The sequence below is a fragment of the Canis lupus genome, chromosome 2 (assembly GCF_048164855.1).
Source record: "Canis lupus baileyi chromosome 2, mCanLup2.hap1, whole genome shotgun sequence".
In the NCBI taxonomy this organism is placed as follows: Eukaryota; Metazoa; Chordata; class Mammalia; order Carnivora; family Canidae; genus Canis; species Canis lupus.
Window position 1 is genome coordinate 29,871,788 of NC_132839.1, and position 17,123 is coordinate 29,888,910.

Sequence of the window (17,123 nt, forward strand, 5' to 3'; positions counted from 1 at the left end):
TCCCTTAGAAGATTGGTGTTCCCTACTCTCAATGTGGGAATTTTGTTAATCCTAGAAATAATACTCCAAATTAAAATAATTTTTAGAAGAAAGAAATTTCCCACATGCCTTACCATTCTAACATAATTGTTTTCAGTTTCCATGTTCCCTTCTGTATCTTCTAGGTTTTGTGCTGGTCTTTTCATATTGCACAGTTTTCTACACGTGTTTCCTAATTTCTTGTTAGGAATGAGTGTTAGCCTATATTTATTCTGAGGTAAAGTGAATAAAAACAAGCAACAGAGAGTCTTCAACACAGCTTTACCTAAGCGGGCTGCCAAGCTAAAGCCTTTGCAGTCCTTTTAAAAATATTATCACTGTAGTAGTGATAGGACTATCGGATTCATTTAGTAGCTCGCTTTAAAAAATATCCTTGTATATGTGTAAAAATCACACGTGGAAAAGGGTGACGAGTTCTTGAGCTGCTGGCTTTGAAGGTCCTGAAGTGATTTAGAGCACTTTGGCATGTAGCATTGGTCCTGCTGGAAAGCAGGGCAAGGAGGCTGAGAGAGGTGGGAGACAGGCCATCTTGATTCATCTCTGGTTTGGAGGCCAGGTGTGCTGGGGCTGTGGGGAGGCCAGCTCCTCATCTGGAGTTCCTTACTTCTCTTTCCCTTCCCCTGATGTTATCACCTCTGGACTAGTTGGACCTTTTCTGGAGACCCAGGTGGAGCGGCTGCCCTTGGATATTTGTCCACAGCCTGAGGAAGGTTCAGCTAAAGTTGGGTTTACCATTGGTACCTGCTCTTCTGTCCTCTTATGATGAGTATTACACAGAACATCTTCACTGGAATAATCCTTATCTTTTAGAAGATTGACAGCGATGGTGGCTACCAGTTATTGGGCACCTAGTATATGCCAAATGGTGTATATTGGTGTCATTAGGCTTTACAGCAGTCCTACGAAGTGGGAATCATTATTTCCATTTTAGAGATGAGAAATGCCCAGAGAGGTGAAATGTCTTATCCAAACACAGGGCGGCCTATTTTCACAGCATAGGATTGTTTCACCATGTAACACTCTGTGTCTGTTTAAGAATACATAAACTTGAGCAATGCAAAATGACATCACAGGATCCCATGCTTTAGTTCTCATTTAGGAAGACAAGAGAAGGTGAGCAGAGAGATCTGGGGGCTTTTCCAAGACAGGAATGATGGTGTGACAACTTTCAACACCTTGGCCCTGAACAAAGCACAAGGTGTTCCGGGAACAGAGGGCAGACGTTTGAAAACTTAACAACAGGGAATGATCCCAAAACAATGAAGCCTAAGAGGCCAGTTTGGCCTGTTTTCAGGATGTAAAATGTTGGACTCAGAATACTTAAATTGTAGTACAGAATCTGTCACCAAACCACTGGGTGACTATAATTCAGTTACTAAAGGAAATTCCTCCAGCCTACTATGAATCAGTGTTTTCTGAATAGATCTATGATGATTCTTTGGAGAATGATAAGAGAAGAATAAGGAAAACCTGATTTATTTAGTATATGCAGATGCTTTTCAGACTTTGAATGGAGACTGTCAAGCCACTTATATTTTCTGACAAAGTAGGAAAGAGCAGAAATCATTGGCTTGAGGTACATTCTTTGTAATATCAAGTAGGGTATAGGGAAAATCCAGCTCCACATTGAAGAAATGATAGATCTTTAAATGTTCCTTCTCCTGAAGTAAAAAAAAAAAATGTTGACGGTGTCCTCATCCTTAAACTGAGTCCCTGCTCTCAGATAGCTCCAAGCCCATGAATACAAGACAAGGGCCATATTGGTGCGGTGGCCCCTAGGAATTCCAAGGATCTTCCTGAAAATCAATCCCAGACTTTATAGCATTCCTGAATCTTCTCAGTTCCAGATATTGGGGGCTGCTCTCGTTGTCACAGCTAGGGTCTTATACACAAGTGCAAGTTGCTCTGTTATGCAGAACCAGATCTTATTTATGTATCAGAAGTCCAGGGAAAATTGGGCCCTGATTCAGCTGATCCTCAGAAACACTATTCAAGGGAATCCAAGGATCCAATATGTTTTCTTCTGGCCAGCAATCCACATGAAAGTAAAGATTGTAGGTCTGGTTAGATAACCCAGGACATTTCAATGTCCTCATGATTTATTGCCAGAGCAAATAGAAATATTGCAGACCACAGTATCATTTATCATGTAATTACATATCTTTGCGGGAGATAATGCACATGAACACAAAAGTGATGTAGAGCTACCCTGTGTTTTGCTCTGGGCCTCAGTTTCCTTGCCAGTAGTGGGAGAGGCTTGGGCAGGATGGTCTCTGGATCTTGAAAGTCTCTTGCAGCCCTAACCTTCAAGAGTCTGTAGACATATAGGGTCTTACACAGAAGTGCAAGCTGCTCTCTTACGCAGAAGTGGCCTGCTTGAGCTATGGTTTCGTTGGTACCACTTCCTATCCATGCTGCATAGATATTTAGCCTTTCCAAGCCTCAATTTCCTCATCTGTAGAAGTGGAGAAGATGGCAGTTCAACTTCTTAGGGTTATTACTCTGATTATTAAGTAATACATGTGAAACTCTGAGAAGGAAATCTCAGAAAGCACCACCTATTTTAGCTATTACTATTATTATTGGGACGTTCCACTGTAATAGTTTGTTCTTGCTGTTTTGTGTATTCCCCCCCCCTTGTCTCCTATCTCTCCTTATATACTTCCACATTTACTCTTACAACACAAACTATCGTCAAGGGTTAAACTTTAAAGAAACCAATAATGAAGGGTCAAATTTCAAGTCCAAGAGTGAGTGATCCTAATAATAATAGCTAATATAGGTCAGGTGTTTAATAATCCTAGATCTTGCAAGGATTGTAGACAATTAGCTCCATTATTTTTGCCCCTCAGAATGTGCTTATCTTTTGTACTGTCAGACTTTTTATACGGATATAAACACATGTGTTGGGGTGTTAATGTTGTGGAGATGCTTCGGGGCACCTGGGTGGCTCAGTTGGTTGAGCATCCGACTCTTGGTTTTGGCTCAGGTCATAATGTCATGGGTCGTAAGACCTCATGGGTGTAGGACTCCAGGCTCAGCAGAGAGTCTGCTTAAGATTCTCTCTCTCTGCCCCTCCCCCTACTTTAATGCTCTCCTGTGCGCTCTCTTTCTAAAATAAATAAATAAATCTTTTAAAAAAATATCGTGGAGATATTTAGAAACAGATATGTACTTTGCGTATCTTCATTTTCTTATGCATCAGAACAAGCAGGATTTGGATTTCCTTAGAGTGTATCTGGAGGAGGACTGCTATTTGGATAAAGCTTGTGGAATCTTATTTCCTGTGTGATGTATTAGGGAAACATAATATGGCGAGCTTTTTCTTCTCTAGACATGTTTTCTATTTTGGCAACCAGAGGTTAAATAAGTATTCCTGTGAAGAAGCTCTTTAAAACATTTGTATTTTCTCCTTCCCAGATACCTAGACTTAATTAATGTCATTTGCTTCAAAATATGCCCATTCCATTTCTGTGCTGCTAAGTCAGAGTTAAGTTCAAGTTGTCATATTGATGAGGACAAGTCGATAACACTCTTCCCAGTTCAGAAGGTGGCCTCCGTGGTCCCTGAGCATTTGGTAAGGTCCACTTTACCCATTTGCTCTGCAAATCCACTTTGCGCCAGCTCCCCTTAGAACCAGGTTTCCTTCAAACAAAAAACCAGGGAAACAGTCATGGGTACTCGATGTTCTTTACTTTTGTCTTTCAGACCAAAATATCAGGTACTTGATATAATGTATATATGAGCCATTCTACTGCATACATAATAGAAAATTCCAGTTAATAGTCTCCAGACCCATTCCTAAAATGTGTCATTAATTATTTTTGATACAAATACAAGAAACAAAGCAGAAAAATAGTCCTGCAGTAAGAATCAAGAACATTGGGAAACAAAGTTTCAGGGGCGCTCATTATATCATTCTCTCTGCTTTGCTGCTTCCTTGACACAATGGAATGTTTTCCACCCTTCTACTTTGAGCCTCATTTACCAAAAATGCCTTGGAATTATGTTTTTTAATGCTTTTCCTCAGTGATGTTGCTCCTTTCTTTTGTTTTAGAGAGGGCTGTAGCCACTGTTTAATGAATACTGTTGGGGGAGGGGTTTGTAGATGAAAATGAAGATAATGAGACTTGGAAACTCAATCTGGTGGATATGGAGTGTAAAGGGTGTTGCATTGCCTGAAGTTACACTCCCCTCTAGGGTCAGCCTGTGTCAGACAACTAGTCAGTGTGAGGTACAAAGGCAGAATGACCTTGCAGGACCACCAAGCCCCAGAGCTCCTGGTGGATCAGCTGAAGCCTTTATGGTGATGGCATAGCACCTCCCTCCCTCCACTCCTGTTGCCTTTTTTCTCCCATCAGTGGGACTCTAAGAACACTCTCCAATAAACCCCCTACCAGAGTCTCTTTCCTGGGGGGGGGGGGAGGGGGGAGCTGACCTGCAACATCCAGGCTAAAAATATGAGAAAGAATATGATACAATTTGGAGTGAGAGTCATAATGCCCCACATGTTCTTTTTCCCCAACAATATGACACTCTTTGAGATAAATTAGTTGAAGAACTTCAGGATATCAGATGCAAAACAGGGAAAGATAGTAATTGGTATGAAAATTATTGTAATAAATGAGAAATCCATTTTACAACCTTCTTTTAAAAAAACAAAAGCATCAAAATATCACTTTAAATATCAGAAAAACATAACATTTTACCAAGGAAATATTATTATTAGAAAATCTGGGACAAAGAGCAGTATTCGTACCCTTGTTTTATTTTTATTTTTGGTATTGTTTTTTGGGATGTGAAATGCCTAGTGTAATAACAAATGCTTAGTAGTTGAAGCAGCCACTTTACCAGGGCCATTGAGGCTGAGGGTGGGGTGGGAACAAATGAGCTTCCAGAGAGAACATGAAAGTATCAGTGAGATTACTCCATGTGGACACCTCATTGAGACTGTAATTTATTTTTTTTAAATATTTTATTTTTAAGTAATCTCTATCTCCAATATGGAGCTTGAACTCACACCCCCAAGATCAAGAGCCCCATGCTCTAATGACTGAGCCAGAGTGGTGCCCCAGGACTGTAATTTTTTAAATTTTTTAAAAGATTTTATTTTTTTAATTTTATTTATTTATGATAGTCACAGAGAGAGAGAGGCAGAGACATAGGCAGAGGGAGAAGCAGGCTCCATGCACCGGGAGCCCGACGTGGGATTCGATTCCGGGTCTCCAGGATCGCGCCCTGGGCCAAATGCAGGCGCCAAACCGCTGCGCCACCCAGGGATCCCTTTTTTAAAGTTTTAATTTAAGTTCTAGTTAGTTAATATATAATGTAATGTTGGTTTCAGGAGTAGAGTTTAGTGATTCATCACTTATGTACAACACCTAGTGCTCATTGATGCAAGTCCCCTCCTGAGTGCTCATCCCCCATTTAGCTCATCCCCCCACCTACCTCCTTAGGCTGTAATTTTTAAGCTTTTTAAAAAAATTTTTTTAAAGATTTTAAAAAATTTATTTATTCATGAGAGACACAGACAGAGGCGGAGACAGAGGCAGAGGGAGAAGCAGGCTCCTTGCAGGGAGCCCAATGTGGGATTCAATCCCAGCATCTCGGGATCACAACCTGAGCCGAAGGCAGATGCCCAACCACTGAGCCACCCAGGTGCTCCAAGACTTTTTCTTCAAAGGATTTACCTTTTAACAACATTCAATGACTATTTCATTTAACGCATAATTACTAAGTAATAATCACAACTGATCTTATTCAGACAGAATATTTGTATCAGAATAGGGAATAGCTCTCTTTTTTCCCTTAAAAACAGAGCTTTACTGAGATTGTTTAGTTATTAATTTACATAAGTTACATCTTAAGAAGTTATCATTTTAAATAAAATCAAACAACACAAAAGTATATGGAGTAAAAAATCAAAATCTCCTCAGGGACAACTACTGTTCTCAATTTGCTTTCAGATGCTCTTCTGTGGTGATATAATTATTCATGGAAATGTGCACATATATAGAATAGGATTTCTTTCGTTTTGTTTTTTCTTATATTCATATGTTAATAGGATCATACTATTAGAATGTTTTGTGACTTGCACTTTTTTAGTGAACAAGGTTTCATTAATCCTCTTTTTAAAGCTATTTAATTCAAACCACACTGCACTATTCTCAACCACTATATTAGAATTAAATTTGATGCTACATTGAACTTAGGTATGTTAGCTATTCTTGGGGATATACTGCTTATCTAAGTGAAATAAATTAACTATTTCAGTTTTCTAATACAAATTTTTATTTTTGTCAAGATGCAGAGATTTTCTGGGCACCTGGGTGGCTCAGTTGGTTAAGCACCTGCCTTCAACTCATATCATGATCCCAAGGTCCTTGATTTGAGCCCCAAGTCAGGCTCCCTGCTCAGCAGGGAGTCTACTTCTCTCTCTCCCCCTCCCTCTCCACCCCACTCATGCTCTCTCTCTCAAATAAATAAAATCTATTTTTTTAATGCAGAGGCTTGCATTTTTTCCTTTTCTTTTCAGACTGATTCAGTTGTCTGACCTCAAAATTAATTCGTTTAAAAATATCCAAGAAAAATTAAATCTAGTTCTATTTCCATTCTCAAAGTAACCTCAGTATTCTCTTTTCCTTTTTTTTACATTTTAAAATTTAAATTCAATTTGCCAACATATAGTATAACACCCAGTGCTCATCCCCTCAAGTGCTCTCCTCAATGCCCATCAACCCAGATACCCCATCCCCCCACCCACCTCCCCTTGTGCAACCCTTTGTTTGTATTATCCTGTCTTTGCCATAGATGTGTGTTTAAAGGGGGGGGGGGAAGAATAGGCAAAAAACTAGTTTCAACCACTCAATATTTGTTTATATTTGTTTCTGAATTCAAGTGGCCTTTTCCAGCAGCAAAGGTTCTCTCTCTTGCTCTCTCACTGGTTTGTAAAGTAAATTGCAAAAAGCTACCAAAGTCTGGCTACATCCTCATAGTGACTGTTTAAACCCATTACTTTCTCTTTTAATCAAATCACTGTTGTGTCAAAATATACGATTCTCGCCATGAATCTCTCTGGCTTGTTACAGGTCACCGGTTGCACCTTGAAAATGTTTGCTCTCCTAAGCATCTCCTCTCCAGCCTCCAGTTAAATTGCTCCAGACCAAGCTTGATCATTTTTCTATACACACAGAACTCTAATTAATATAAACATAATGGCAAAGAGATCCTGTACTTTACAAAGAAGACGAAGGGGGAATGCCCGGTTGGTGGGTATACTGAGCATCATTTGGATGGTGGAAAAAATGGGCATGTGGACAGATATAAGCATTCAAATTATATTATGAAGAAAAAGCAAACCCTAAAAATTTCTTATCATTGAATTACTGGGAGATTTCAGCCTTTATTCTTTTCTGCTTTAAGAAATGTTTTACATAAAGCCGCCAGAGGGCCAGTAAGGGAAATAGTAATTATGTTTAAACAGCCAACACTTCACTAATATAAAATATTTGTACAGCCTCCTAAACATGAAGTTAAGTGCCAGAGGCTATTTTCATTGTTTAATGTATTAAGTAAATAAAAATGTATCTAAGATGTGGACACACAATTAGTTTTGAGTTATTTATCCTGGAGTTTGTATGGTTTAGAAAAACTCCATCTTCTTGGCTGCTGCTGTCCTAATGCATTTAACTTCAGCCATCAGCTATGATTAAACACCTGCTGTTGTGGGGAAACAAAGCACACTAATCCAATATGTATTTCTGACATCTTAAATATCACCCAGTCCCCTGACATCAGGCACAGCTTTTCAGCGGGATGGAATTCCAGAGCATATTTTTCTAATTTATGGATGGACAATAAATCAAAATTAAGCCTTGGGCAATGAAATATACATCAGTGTGGAATGAACTGACTGCAAACGAGGACCCTGCACAACCGAGGGAAAGGATATATTAATGGAATCCTAAGCTGCAAACACTGAAGTGAAAATTAAGGAAGTTTATTCTGCATTTTGTCCCTGTAAAACCAAAAGGCATAGACAAAAAAATGAAGTTTTCTTTTTTTCCATGCACAGCACTGGAGGAACACATTTAAATTAAAAAAAAAAAAAAAAGTCATTGCTTTTAAATGCTTGCATGTGGGTGATTAAAAATCAAATCTCCATTGCTGTTTTTGTTATTTTCGGTAATTAAGAAGGGCTTGAAGTGCTTAATGTATTTTCAGTTTTGCTCTTCTGGAAGAGTGAACAAAGGCCATTGTTGACAGTCTTCAGTTTCTCTCAGGAAAGGTTGTGAGAAAGGACATTCTTCGCTCGCAGGTGGACTCCATTGAGCCGGGAGCTGTCCAGTGCTGAACGAATCTTTTACTGACCTCCAACTGTCCCGACACCTGGAGACAGAGGCAACTTTGGAGCCTCGTTCTCATCGGAGACCCTTAGGCACCCCATATATAGGACTACCATTTGGCTTTGCCCATCTCACTTTGGCCACTCCCAAATCTGGACCAAGGTCATGTAGGAGCTGCTTGTTTGGCTTATCCTTCTTACCATCGCCATTGGCAAGCACCAAACATATTTAACAGAGCCCGCCAGGGTAACCATCTTATTTACCAGGGATAAGGTTTTGTGTTTACGTGCATATCAGGATTCTTAACTAATATTATCTCTTGAATCCTCACAGCATCTCTATTAATGGGTATAAGTGGCAAATATTTAGATAGAGACAGAGCCATAATGAAATTGAGAACTTTGTCTTGGGCTGTATGACAAATGGTGGAACTGGGGAAAGGGAACTTGCTGACTGGTTTCCAGTTCTAGATCTCATTTAGACAGCAAATTTCCTCTCTCCAGCTAACAGAAGTTTTTTTCAGATTATTCTTTCTAAAGCACTTACATCTTAATAACTTAGTTATTTCTATAAATTCATCTGTGCCTGGTTTCCTGACTTGTATAGTATTTATTTATGAACAACTATTTCTATAAACCTATGTTACTGATAATGTTTCAAGTTATTATAATTTTAAAATAAATCATATAATTTAGGAATTAATTTTTCATTTATCTCAGAAAGAAACCAGTATGTTCTACGGCCCCCAATCGTATATTTTGAAAATTCTAAATGGAATAATATTTGAATGATATTTTAGAATGTATATCCTTTGGGTTAATTACTGGGGCTGAGATACTTGGCCGCTATAAAACCTAAAAAAGAAGGGTATGTCTCATCCACCATTATAGTTTTGCTTTTTGCATTGACTCCTCTTTCTTCTTCAAATCCTCAATAGTATTCCTTCTAGAACATATGCATAAGCTGGCAGGAGAGCTTTTGTTCAAGAATGTAACAGCATTATGCAACTTACCTGTTTCTGAGGGAAATCTTTGTTCTTTGAGGAAATAGTTTTAAAAGACCTCTTTTTCATTTTATGATCACAATATTACATGGTAATGTTTGGTGATCATAATAATAATGACTGACATGAGTTGACCATCCTGTTCTGGAAGCTTTAGATAAATCAGCTCAAGCAGTCCTTAGAAGCAGTCTGTCAGGTCAGTACTGTTGTCACCCTTCTTGATAGCTGAAGACATGAGACTAAAAGGAGTCCTAAAGGAATCTCTCACCAGAGATCACAGGGATCTGTGAGGGATGAAACAGAGAAATAAACTCCAGCAGTTTGTAGAGCCTGCCCTTTAAGTACATCATTATTCTACAAAATGCTCTTACATAAAGGAAAATTTTGGCCTTTATATACTTTAATTTTTAAACTTTGCAGGTTAGCTTAACATGTCTCCTCTAGATGCAGTGTTACTATATAAATCACTGAAGGGAATGACTGGCTGTTGTTCATAGTTACTGTTGCATAAATGATTACAAGTAGAATTATAATATTAAAAAATGGCTTCCTCGAGATCCAGATAGTTCTCTATCCTCATTTTTTAGCTCAAAGGGCCTATGTTTAAAAATTCTAGCTACTAGGGAACCTGGGTGGTTCAGTCATTTAAGCATCTGCCTTTGGCTCAGGTTATGATCCCACGGTTCTGGGATCAAGCCCAGCATCAGGCAGTGTGCTCAGTGGGGAGCTTGCTTCTCACTCTCCCTCTGCAGCACCCCCCCCAACAACTTGTATGCTCTTTCTCTCTCTCTCTCAAATAAATAAAATATTTTTTAAAAATTCTAGCTACTGGGGGATCCCTGGGTGGCTCAGTGGTTTGGCGCCTGCCTTCGGCCCAGAGCGTGATCCTGGAGTCCTGGGATCGAGTCCCACATCGGGCTCCCTGCATGGAGCCTGCTGTTCCCTCTGCCTGTGTCTCTGCCTCCCTCTCTCTGTGTGTCTCTCATGAATAAATAAATAAAATCTTTAAAAAAAATTCTAGCTACTGTATTGGTAAATATGGGCAAAGATGTAGGGATACTGATAAAGGATGGGGAATTTCAACCATGTGAATGAATGAGTTTAGGAACAAGTTGTTTTGCCCATGCTTAAGTTAAATAAAGCATACAGGTTGGTTTATGATAGTCTTAAACTGTTATCAGAAACTTCCCATTGCATCAGAGGAGTTCATTAAGATTTAAATATATGTATATTGGTAAATAATAATACACAGTAACAATATCACATTAGTTTTTATAGTGGCAATGTCTGTAAAAACAAAAAACAGAAATCTTTTATTACTAATTTTTACCAAAAGTATATCCCACATTTTTCAAAATCCATAAATTTAACCAATTTTTACTAAGAGTCTACCAGGGTATACCAGGCATTGTGCTAGGCTCTAAGGATTCAGTGCAAAAAGATAGAGATGATCTCCCTTGTGGAGTTTATCTTCTAGATGTGGAGAATCTTGTTCTTGATCATTGGAAAAATATGTTATGAGAAAAACTGAAGAACATTAAAAATTAAGACTTGTTCCTGACTTAATTGAGAGTTTTCTTTTGATATCAAAATCCACGTAACATTCCTGGAAATATAGTCTTAAGTTCTTTGATATCTCTTTTTCTAGATGACAGCTTCTTCATTTCCTGTCTGAAGAGTCCTAGCTCCTACTCATTTTTGTAGTTCCCTGCTAAGGATTCTTTTGGAGGATGGTTGGTCCATCTGTTACTCTAGATCTATTTTCCCTTACTCTGTCTTTTCACTGAGGCTGTCATTAAGCCCAACACTTAGATTATATTTCCTTTTTATTATTGAGGTGACATGCACATAATATAAAATTGACTATTTTAAACTGAGCAATTCAGTGTCACTTAGTACATTCACAGTGTTGTACAATCACTACCTCTAGTTCCAAAACATTTTTGTTTCCTCAAAAGAAAACCCATATCCATTAAACACGTACTCCCCTTTTTTCATCTTCTCAGCCCAGTTTCTGTCTCTATGGATTGACTTATTCTGGATATTTCATATAATTGTAATAATAAAATATGTGACCTTTCATGTCTGGCTTCTTTTATTTAGAATAATGTTATTTATGTTATTCCATGATGTAGCACGCATTAGTATTTCATTCTTTTTGTGGCTGAATAATATTCTATTTTTTTAAAGGTTTTTTATTTATTTATTCACAAGAGACACAGAGAGAGAGGCAAAGACATAGGCAGAGGGAGAAGCAGGCTCCATGCAGGAAGCCCAATGTGGGACCCAATCCCGGGACTCTGGTATCACGCCCTGAGTCAAAGGCAGACCACTGAGCCACCCAGGTAACCCTGAATAATATTCTATTGTATGCATATACCACAATCTGTTTATCCATTCATCCATGGATGGACACTTGGGTTGTTTCTACCTTTTGGTTATTATGAATAGTGCTTTTATGAACATTCACATGTAAGTATTTGATTTATCTGTTTTCAACTCTTTTGGGTCATTGTTTCTTTAATAAACTTTTTATTTTGGATAAATTTAGATTTAAAGAAAAGCCACAAGGATAATACAGAGAGTTCCCATCATCCGCTTTCCCCAACAGTAGCATCTTATATACCAGTGATACATTTGCCAAAACTAAGAAACCAACATCAGTACAATTTTATTCACAAACTCCAGACTGTATTTGGATTTCACTAGCTTTTCCACTAATGTCCCTTTTTAATTTCCAAGATTCCTTCCAGGATTCCACATTGTGTTAAGTGATCATGTCTCCTTAGTTTCCTCTGATATACAACAGTCTCTTAGTCTTCCCTGTTTTTCAACCTTGAGAGCTTTGAGGGGGTACTGGTTAACTATTTTGTAGAATGTCCTTCAATTTGGGTTTATCTAACATTTTTATCATGATTAGACTGGAGTTTGGAGACAGTATGTCATAGGGGAGAAATTTCCATCACATCACATCAGGAGGTACATGCTATCATCGTGACTTATCTCTGGAGAGGTTAACCTCAATCACTTGACTGAGGTGGTGTTTGCCAGCCTTCTCCACTGTAAAGTCTCTCCCCAACACTTTCCATACTCTATTCTTTGGAAACAAGTCACTAAGTCCATCCCACACTCCTAGGGAGGAGTACCTATATAAATTGTTATAAGGAAATTTGTCTCTCCCATTTACTTAAGTATTCAATCATTTATTTATGTCAATATGGACTCATAGATATTTATTTTATAGTTCATGTCCTTTTGAGATCTTGACATCGATACTTATAAGAAAAGTGAGAAATGCAGAGTGAGTGCAGTTTAGAATGCTTTGAAGGCAAGAAGATCTTGGGCTTGATATGGAATATAGCATTCACAGACCAAGATGTACAGTTCTCACAGCATGGGAGTTTTGAAGGTGATATTTACTGAGTAGAGATAGAATACATTTTGGTATTAGCTTTTTATTGGAGGCTAAATCTAAACTTTTTAGAGGGATTGTCTGATCAGAGCCTAGGTTTTCTGATTCCTTGTTCTGTGCTCTTATAATTTTTTGTCATCAAATCTTCACATATAATCATATTTATAGCTATTAATGTACTTGTGGATAAATAAAGCGGCTCCACATAAAATATCCCCACTCAACTTACACTGAATTTACACTCAACTTTACACATTCTAAAAAAAAAAAAAATAGGACTTGTATTTTCCACAAGTGTCTCTTACCCAGGATTTATAACCATGGGGTTTAGATATGAAGATACCTTGACCAGGTAGTGCCACTTACTCCTATTGATGAGCACATGGAACCCCATGGCCTTAGAAGCTCTCCCTAGATCATGGATAATCATTGCCAAAGCTATAAATTACAGATGGACAGACAGCCATTAAGAAAAAAAAGAAAGCTGCTCTTGGGTTATGCAATAAGTTAATGGCGGAATTGAGGGAAATAACCATATTGGCTAACTCTCTGCCCTATATCAAAACTATTTACAGTGTTTGATCAGTGTTATGTTTCTGGTTCCTTTTTTCCTGCTATTTTACTTTTTTTTTTTTTTAAGATTTTATTTATGTATTCATGTGAGACACAGAGAGAGGCAGAAGCACAGGCAGAGAGAGAAGCAGGCTCCCTGCAGGGAACCTGACGCAAGACTCAATCCCAGACACCAAGATCATACCCTGAGCCAAAGGCAGACGCTCAACTGCTGAGCCACCCAGGCGTCCCTTCTCTACTATCTTCATTGAAGAATTATACTACTGCTATTATTTTCAAAACTTAAGATGCCTAGTGTAACATGAAGGTATTCACTTCTAAGAAATTAGTAACCACAGAAGAGGAAAACTCATTTTTGGAGTTTCATTTTCATTTACTAGAGAACATATGCAAATAGTGTCCATATAAAGATATATAATTGTTTAATTTACAGACTCAATCTATATTTAACAGCCCCACTTTGCATATGAACATTTTATGGGTATAACAAAGCATTGCTTTTCACCTTTTAATATTAGTGTCATTGAATACAGTTGAAAATCTGTGGTGAGACAAATTATCATTTAGCTATTATAAAATGCTACAGATAACACTTAGGGTACTTTTGTTTTCATCAATATTTTAGGCTAGATGAACTGAAAGCCTTCCTGCCACAAATATTGAGAAATTCTAATTAAAAATATTTTATTTTATTTTTTTTAATTTTTATTTATTTATGATAGTCACACACACACACACACACAGAGAGAGAGAATGAGAGAGAGGCAGAGACACAGGCAGAGGGAGAAGCAGGCTCCATGCACCAGGAGCCCGATGTGGGATTCCATCCCGGGTCTTCAGGATCGCACCCTGGGCCAAAGGCAGGCGCCAAACCGCTGTGCCACCCAGGGATCCCTAAAAATATTTTAAAAATCCTTTTAAATGACTAGATTATATCACAAGAAAGAAGGAGAGATACTGGGCAGCCCAAGTGGCTCAGCAGTTTAGCGCCGTCTTCGGCCTGGGGTGTGATCCTGGGGACCCGGGATCGAGTCCCATGTCAGGCTCCCTGCATGGAGCCTGTTTCTCCCTCTGCCTGTCTTTGCCTCTCTCTCTGTGTGTCTCTCATGAATAAATTTAAAAAAAATTTTTTTTAAAAAGAAAGGGAAACACCTAAGGTTCCAAAACAAAACAACAGAGTAGTAAGATAATGAGCTGGCATGATAGCTACCCTAGCACCCATTTTGGTACTCCAGTTTCTTTGGTGTTATCACCACAGAGACAGGAGGAAAAGTCTCCTATATGAGACAATAGTTAGAACTGAGATCTCTACATAAATCAAGGACCCTCCAAAAACAAATGCACTAGAAAAAGAAAAGCTCTTCATCAACACAAGAAAACTTGTCTATCTCAGCCTGTGCTGAGATGAGGGAAAAAAAAAAAAAAAAAAAGTTTTCCTTTAAGATAGATCTGCTTCTTGTGCAGGTTCAGGGCTTCATTTACATTAATTTCATTAAAGGGACCCTTAAGATAAGAAATTAACATGAAAGTAGTTTGGATAAACCAAGAAACAGACTCTTCACTATAAAGAACAAACTTATGGGAGGTTACCAGAGAAGAAGGGGTCAGGGGGATGAGTGAAATAGGTCATGAGGATTAAGGAGTGCTCTTGTTGAGATGGGTACCGGGTAACTAAAAACAAACAAACAAACAAACAAACAAAAACTTAGAGTAGTCTGGAGTTGGTGATATTTGTGGGCCAACTGGCAGAAGCCAAAGCAAAAATTCTCTTTTGAAGGACCATCTTTCCATCCTTCAAAACTTCTTAGAGAAAACCTACTGAAGATGACTTCACAATACAAAATTATAAAATATATGTGTGAAAATCAACAAACAGAAAAATGGTAGGATAGTCACTCAAGAGGTCAGATAATAAAAAGATCTCTTAAAAACTATCAAATAAAGGCAGTCCGGGTGGCTCAGCGGTTTAGCACTGCCTTCAGTCCAGGGCCTGGTCCTGGAGTCCTGGGAGCAAGCCCCACATTGGGCTCCCTGCATGGAGCCTGCTTCTCCCTCTGCTTGTGTCTCTGCCTCTTTCTCTCTCTCTCTCTGTCTCTCATGAATAAATAAATAAAATCTTAAACCAAAACTATCAAATGAGTTTTTTTTTACCATACTGAGACATAATAAACATTGATGAAAAGAATTGAAGATGACAAAAATAAATGGAAAAATATTCCATGCTCATACACTGGGAAAGCAAATATTGTTAAAATGCCCATAGTATCCAAAGTAATCTACAGATTTAATGCAATCCCTATCAAAATGCCAATAACATTTTTCACAGAACTAGAACAAATAATCCTAAAATATATATGGAACTACAAAGACTAAAGAGCCAAAGCAATTCTGAAAAAGAACAAAACTGTAGGTATCAGAAACCCAGATTTCAAGATATACTATAAAGCTGAAATAATCAAAACAGTATGGTACTGGCAAAGAAATAGACACACAGATCACAGAATTGAATCGAGAGCCCAGAAATAACCTCACAATTATATGGTCAATTAATCGTCAGTAAAGGGGTGAGATCATGCAAGGGAAAAAGACGGTGTCTTCAAAAAGGCGCTGGGAAAATCAGACAGCTACATGCGGAAGAAGGCAACTGGATCACTTTCTTACACCATACACAGAAATACACTCAAAATGGATTAAGGGCCTGAATGTGAGACCTGAAGCCATAAAAATCCTAGAAGAGGACATAGGGAGTGATTTCTCTGCCATTTGCCACGGAGACATTTTCCTACATATGTCTCCTGAGGCAAGGGAAACAGAAGCAAAAATAAACTGCTGGGATTATATCAAAATTAAAAGCTTCTGCACAGTAAAGGAAACAAAACTAAAAGGCAACCTGCCACTTGGGAGAAGATATTAGCAAATGACACATCCCATAAAGAATTGGTATCCCAAATATGTAAAGAACTTAAACAGTTCAACACACACACACACAGACACACACACACACACACACACACACACACACACACGAGCAATCCCATTTAAAAATGGGCAGAAGAAGGGTACCTGGCTGGTTCAATAGGTAGAGCCTGTGACTCTTGATCTCAGGCTTGTAAGTTCAAGTCTCATGTTAGCTGTAGAGATTATTTGAAAATAAAAAAATCTTTTAAAAAGTGAGCAGAAGACATGAACAGACATTTCTCCAGAGAAGACATCCAGATGACCAACAGATGCATGAAAAGACGCTCAAGATCACTCAGCATCAGGGAGACGCAAATCAAAACTACAGTGAGATATCACCTCACACTCACTGGAATGGGTAAAATCAAAACCACAAGAAACAAGTGTTGGTGAGGATGTGGGGTAGAAGGAACCTTGTGCACTGTTGGTGAGAATGCAAACTGGTGCAGCTACTGTGGAAAATAGTATGGAGTTTTCTCAAAAGATTAAAAATAGAACTACCGTATGATCGAGTAATTCCCCTACTGGGCATTTATCCAAAGAATACAAAAACACTAAATAAAAAACATAATTGCACCTCTATTGCAACATTATTTATAACAGCCAATATATGGAAGCAACCCAAGTTCCATCAATTCATGAATGGATAAAGAAGTGGCACAGACACATACACACACAATGGGATATTATTCAGCCATAAAAAGAATGAAATCTTGCTATTTGCAACATCATGAATGGATCTAGAAAGTATACTGCTAAGTGAAATAAATCAGAGAAGCCAAATATCAAATAT